At 43.1% G+C, this 6,652-nt stretch overlaps 1 long non-coding RNA gene across 1 annotated transcript; it reads left to right on the top strand.

The window, feature by feature from the left end:
• Nucleotides 1-574: 574 nt before the first annotated feature.
• LOC149354983 (uncharacterized) lies at nucleotides 575-6,419 on the top strand. The gene is made up of 2 exons (XR_016291415.1): nucleotides 575-683; nucleotides 6,293-6,419. It is a non-coding gene; the product is annotated as an uncharacterized LOC149354983 (long non-coding RNA).
• Nucleotides 6,420-6,652: the final 233 nt, after the last annotated feature.

Genomic DNA, 6,652 nt, shown 5'->3' with positions numbered 1-6,652 from the left:
TAAATCCCGAAGTTGCAGTGAAATTTAAGGGTAATTGAGCCTTTAATATGTACGAAGAATAAACTTGATTGTTTAATGATTATAACCAATGGCACAAATAAATCTGACTTTGACTTAAATATGCTGAGGTACCTCTCCAATACCTTATTTGATGTTAAAGGAAAAAGTGTGGTTTTTCTGCAATTGGCACTATTAATTCATCATACCTGTGAGAATGTGAAATCAGTGCTAATCATGCCAGATTTCAAATTGAGGGACGCATGCAGAATTTGAAGCAAACCAGCCTTCTACTGAAAATATCGTTCTGCTGTGGTCTGTTCTTTTGAATGGTGGCATGTATTGTAGAAACGATGCTGGATATCGATATGCAAGTGATGTCTCGTCTGAGGCTAGCTTGTGAATGACTGCCGTGGTTATGAATTTCTTGTTGCCTGGCCCACTTCGAAATGTGGTTAAACAGTCGCGTTCCATTCTGCGACCGGCTCCTTTTTGTGCCTTGCATTTTGCCTTACATGCTTGATTCTAGTCCATTTTTTGCACTGTGCTGCTGTTAAATGTGTCTTTTTACCTTGCAGCAAGCTCCACATAGCTTTACCAGCAATGCCTCTTCCAAGCTCTCCAGTATAGCTGTGCCAGCCTTTCACTTGGTGCTAGGATGCCCAGCAAGCAAGCAGGCTTTTGAGGTAAGCACTGAAGACATCTTCCGAAACAAGTAGCTTTTATTTTCCTAGTCCACTGCTACTTGTGTGACCCCTCGTTATGTTGATTTTGGCAAGTTAGGTTGCCTATTAAGGGCTCTCTTTTGTTTTTCACCTGCTGCTGTGGCCTACTGCATTGGTGTTCGGCTACTGAGCCCAAAGACGCGGGATTGAATTGTGGTGGCTTCGTTTCGACAAGGCGAAATGCATATTTGCTCCTGTGTTATGCAATGTCAGTGCATGTTAAAGAATCTTTGGTGGTAGAAATTTATGCGCAGCCCTCCTCTATGAATGGAGCTATTGTTCAACTTTGAGGCATTAAAGGGACACTGATGGCAAGCTGAAGTTGACCTGTGATGATGAAGTTCCGCATCCTAACCACAAAGACAACACTTTTTCTGAAAGTGGAGCTTCATAAGCCAGAGAAAGCAAAACATACAATTTTCATCAGCACCGGCTGATTTCGGAAGTAAATTGCGATGCGCTGACTCCGTTTTTTTTTGGCGCAGATTTCAGAGGCTAGGCTGAACTGCCATTCACCTCAGAACGGTTATCATGGAGTCCTTTGTGTAGACTTCATGAGTTCAAATCGAGTGTCGGGAAAATTTTTAAATGTAATTTTTACGCCAATCATTGTGTTGATGGCCTTTGTGCTGCTGTTAAAACCCGGGATAGCAGTATGGTATCCCATAAAACTAGGTTCAGGACTGGCAGGAAGTGGTTTATCACATTCCGCTAGCTTGTGCAAGAAACTACTTCAGGGATATGTGCAGGTGTCTTTAATGTGTTCCTGAGTGAGCACTAACTCGTTAGGGGGAAGGCAGCTTCTAATCTGGCACTACAGTGCCAATGTCGTGAGTGTAAATCATAAGATGACCCATCAGTGTGTACGCCTGATTTCTGTGACACTTCAGTGGTGTATAGAAGTGGTAAACAAATCTGTAAGGTATTTGATGCATATCTCCAAGGCAACGGCTGTATGAGTAGCGAAGCCATTAGTCAATCTTCAACGGAAAGAATTTTCTCTTTCAGATGACGTGCTTGTATATCAGTGACAGTTATTTGTTGTCCTGCCTTTCGCTGGTGTGGGTCATGTGTGGCGCATCTTCATGCGAGCCTTCTTTTCCTTCACAAAAAATTCAATTGATAGTCCAACCTGTTTTCTTCTCTTTTCCTGTGTTGCATCTTTTGGCTGGTTTTAAATCTGTAACTGAGCTCAGACCGTGATAATTACAGCCGGAAAACAGGGCTACTGAATGTGAGCTTGTCATACATGCGTACTGTATGTGTTAAAGCGCAGTTTACAATATTCAGAAATGCTTGATAGCCTTACAAGAATCTAAAATTTTGTTGGAATTCCTATTTGTTCTCTGTTCAAGTGTCGAGAGTTTTTCCGCTTCATCGTGTGATTAGAGCCACTTTGGTACTTAAGCTGAAATCTTTTCTTTAGCCTGCATGTTTCTCACTTTTGGGACAGAAACGTGGAAGCTAATTAAAAGAGTTCAGCTTAAAAGAGTGTAGACACCTAATCTTGGTGGCATGTTTTCTTCTCTATAATGATGCGGAAGACACTACTGTGCATGAATCACCATCTGGTATTCGCGTGAGACCGCTAAATAATTTATAATCAACTTTTTCTGCCATCCTGTTTCGGTGAACAATTTGACTATGGCTATGACATCAAAGAGAGGTTATAGGTCACGTGAGGCGTGGAAAAACTGCACTTTGATAATCGCTGCTTCATCATTTTAATTCGCTCGCTGACGCCAGCATTCCTTAAGAGCCAGAAGTACCAATTGTATTGCAGTTTTTCATGCCTCACGTCACCAATAACCTCGCTTTGACGTCACAGCCATCATTCAGCTGTCGAAACTGAAACAAATACAGCAGGAGAAAGAAATTTGATTATAAATTATTTAGCGGTCATAGGAGGATGCCATGTGGTAATTCATGTATAATACTTTATGCCTTATTACAAAGAAAAAAAACACGTGCCAAACGATAAGGACAGCAAAGTGAGCTATGGAAAGAAAAATGATAAGTCTAACATTAAGAGACCAAAAGGGGGCGGAGTAGGTGAGGGAACAAACGCGGGTTAATGACATGCTACTTGAAATTAAGAGGAAGAAATGGGCCTGGGCGGGGCTTGTAATGGGAAGACAACATAACCGCTGGTCCTTAAGGGTAATGGAGTGGATTCCAAAAGAATGCAAGCATAGCAGGGGGCGGCAGAAAGTTAGATGGGCGGATGAGATTAAGAAGTTTGTGGGGATATGGTGGCCACACCTAGCAAAGGACAGGGTTAATGTGGAGACATGGGTGAGTCCTTTGCCCTGCAGAGGGCCTAGTCAGGCTGATGATGATGGTATGTGTCGCACCTGCTGCTTCGTGCTATCAGCTGGCCCATGCTTGGCCGACCAGACTAGCCAAGTTTGTGATGTGGGTTTTCTATTGCACCTGCATTGGTGTACACAGAGGACTTGAATGGTAGCAGGTGATCCTGTGCATGTGTTCATGCCACAGCACACATGACCCACACTGAAAACTTCTCTGCATTTAGTAAGACAGCTGCATCAGTCTGGGGCATAACGTATCCCAGTGCTGGAGTATGAGTAAATTGCTCTCGAATTTTAATCTGGTATCAGGTAGCATAGCGCAAAAGAAGGCTAGCGCGGCTGCCTAATATTCTCTTGGGCAGCTGTGTTGGATTTTCAGTGCCTGTTAGTGTAATCCGTGAAAGTTCACTGTAAACCATTCGTTTCGATGTAAATTAGGAAGTCCTTAGAGCCCTGTACTTTTTAATGATAATAACAAGGTAATGCAGTAATTCAATTGTACCTGTTCTCTTTCAACACAGTAAAGTGCTGCTGGGTCGAGTTCACAGTTTTACTTTGTATGTCTGCTCAGGCTGTCATCATCATCATCAGCAGCAGCAGCAGCAGCAGCCTGACTACACCCACTGCAGGGCAAAACCTCTCCCATGTCTCTCCAATTAACCCTGTCCTCTGCCAATTGTGGCCACCGTATCCCCGCAAACTTCTTAATCTCATCCGCCCACCTAATTTTCTGCCGCCCCCTGCTACATTTACCTTCTCATGGAATCCACTCCGTTACCCTCAAGGACCAGCGGTTATCTTGCCTTCGCATTACATTCCCTGCCCGAGCCCATTTCTTCCTCTTGATTTCAAATAGGATTTCATTAACCCGCGTTTTTTCCCTCACCCACTCCGCCCGCTTCCGGTCTCTTAACGTTACACCTATCATTTTTCTTTCCATAGCTCGCTGCGTTGTCCTTGAATTAAGCTGAACCCTCATTGTTAGCCTCCACATTTCTGCCCCATAGGTGAGTACCAGTAAGATACAGCTGTGTTAGACTTTTCTCTTGGGGGATATTGGCAACTGGCTTTCACGATCTGAGAGAACCTGCCATATGCGCTCCACCCCGTTCTTATTTTTCTAGTTATTTCCCTCTCATGATCCGGATCAGCGGTCACTACCTGCACTAAGTATACATATCCTCTTACTACTTCTAGCACCTCGCTACCAATTGTGAACTGCTGTTCCCTTGCTAGACTGTTGAGCATTACTTTGGTTTTCTGCGTGTTCATTTCTAGCCCCACAATTCTGCTCTGCCTGTCTAACTCATTCATCATGCTTTGCAGTTCATATCCTGAGTGGCTTAGCCAGGCAATGCCATCAGGGAGTCTCAAATTACTTAGGTATTCTCCAGTAACTCTTCTCCCCAACTGTTCCCATTTCAGGCCCCGGAACACCTCGTGTAAACAGGCGGTGAATAGCATTGGTGAAATCGTGTCTCCCTGCCTGACACCTTGCCTTTTTGGAATTTTATTGCTAACCTTATGGAGAACTATGGTAGCTGTGCAGTCGTTATAAATATCTTCCAATATTTTCACATAACACTCTTCTACACCCTAATTCCACAATGCCTGCATGACAGCTGTGGTTCCACCGAGTCAATTGCTGTCTGGTAGTCAATGAAGGCTATATATTGGGGTTGGTTGTATTCTGCCCATTTCTCTATCACCTGATTGATTGCATGAATGTGGTCTCTTGTTGAGTATCCTTTATAAAAGCCTGCCTGATCATTTGATTGATTGAATTCGAAGGTTGTCCTGAGTCTATTAGTGATTACCTTAGTAAATACCTTGTAGACAATGGATAGTAAGCTGATCGGTCTGTAAATCTTCAAGTCCTTGACATCTTCTTTCTTATGAATTAAAATAATGTTCGCATTTATTTCAAGCTCCTGATACGCTCGTGGTCACGAGGCAAGCGTATGCAGGGTGGCTAGTTTCTCTAGCATAATCTCTCCTCCATCCTTCAACAAATCTGCTGTTACCTGATCCTCACCAGCTGCTTTACCCCTTTGCATTGCTCCTGAGGCTTTCTCTACTTCCTCCCTCGTTACTGGCGGGTGTCCCATTGCTGTGCTCTACTGCCTCTCTCTGTAACGTTCTGATTACATTCACTACTGTAGAGATTTGTGTAGAACTCTTCGGCAACTTTAAATATCTTATCCATATTGCTTATGACATTGCCCTCTTTGTCTTTTAGCACATACATCTGGTTTTTACCAGTGATTAGTTTTCTCTTCACTGATTTTAGGCTACCTCCATGCTTTAGAGCATGCTAGGTTTTCTCCATGTTAAACTTTCTTATGTTGGCTACCTTGCACTTATAAATAACTTTGATAGCTCTCCTAGTCCTATTCTATCTCTGAAGTTAGACGTCCTCATGCTTTGGCGTTTCTTCATCAGATCTTTCGTCTCCTGAGATAGCTTGCAGGTATCCTCTCGAATGATCTGACCACCTACTTCTGCAGCACGCTGCAATGAATTTAAATATGTATTTAAATATAACAGTTAAGGTGGGAGATTGAGCTTTTTGATTTGCACTTCAACTCGGGAGTTATGCCGCTGCTACACAGAATACTTGATCGCCGTAGAGATATTTCATCATCTCGCACCAAACTGCTGTGGCGCCACTGTCACAGTTGATAATTTTGCTGGGAAGCTGTTGTAGCACTCACGCAGTTTTGAAAAGGTGGTATTCATTGTTTTTGTGCTATTGGCAACAGTGATAATACGCTTGCTGCAGTGTTTTGTGGCCAGCCTTCTTTTTTTTTCAGTGAAATAAGTTGTACATTTCATGTTGAGTATTCTTTCAGCGATTAAATTGCTTTTATTTTATTCCTTAGTGTAAGTTGCGAGTGCTCCATGTCTGAGTGCAAATTTCTACCACTGAAAAGCCTTCAAAATCTTGATAGATGTCCACACTGTTCTAGGGACTCTGTGGCTATTGGAAATGCCCATTTAGCTGCATTCAAGTGCCACTGAGTTGATAGCCATTTGAAAGCCTTCAAAATGCCTGTGTGACACGGTTATTAGATTTTGTCCAGGTTTGATGCTGAGCAGCCTGCGTGCTTGAGTCGGGTTTTCCAATGTCTGAATTTCAAACCTGATACTTTTTGAAATCATTAGTTCATTAATGGAAGAACTACTTGTGCCCTTTTCTGGAATTTCCAGAAAACAAATTAACTGAATTTTTTTGCATATACTGCTACCTTTTTGCAGGTGCTGCATAGTGAGAACCTGGATCAAGACGCCAACCTGCTGGACTTGGAGAAGCTGAAGAAATTGTTTAGCCACTGTGTGGCACCCGTCATGAGGGATGTGGCATTAATAAAGCCAGTTAAGGTGACCTTATCTATGTCCTTTTGCAAGCATGCTACACACATGAGAGCCATCCCACGAAGCACCATTGCTGCAAAGCTTGTTATCTCACAACATGCATGCTGAGTGAGGCAGTGACAGACAGATGAGGAGGCCTTAAGGTAGGGCATTGGCGTAACGTGTTGAGCAGTGATGTAGGAGCCTTGCAGCCATGCAAGGTATTATCGGTATCATGATGGTAACTCCATTTGACACTGTCTA

The sequence above is a fragment of the Amblyomma mixtum genome, chromosome 3, assembly GCF_055824585.1.
Source record: "Amblyomma mixtum isolate Tamu chromosome 3, ASM5582458v1, whole genome shotgun sequence".
NCBI lineage: Eukaryota > Metazoa > Arthropoda > Arachnida > Ixodida > Ixodidae > Amblyomma > Amblyomma mixtum.
This window is presented reverse-complemented; position numbering and strand designations above follow the sequence as displayed.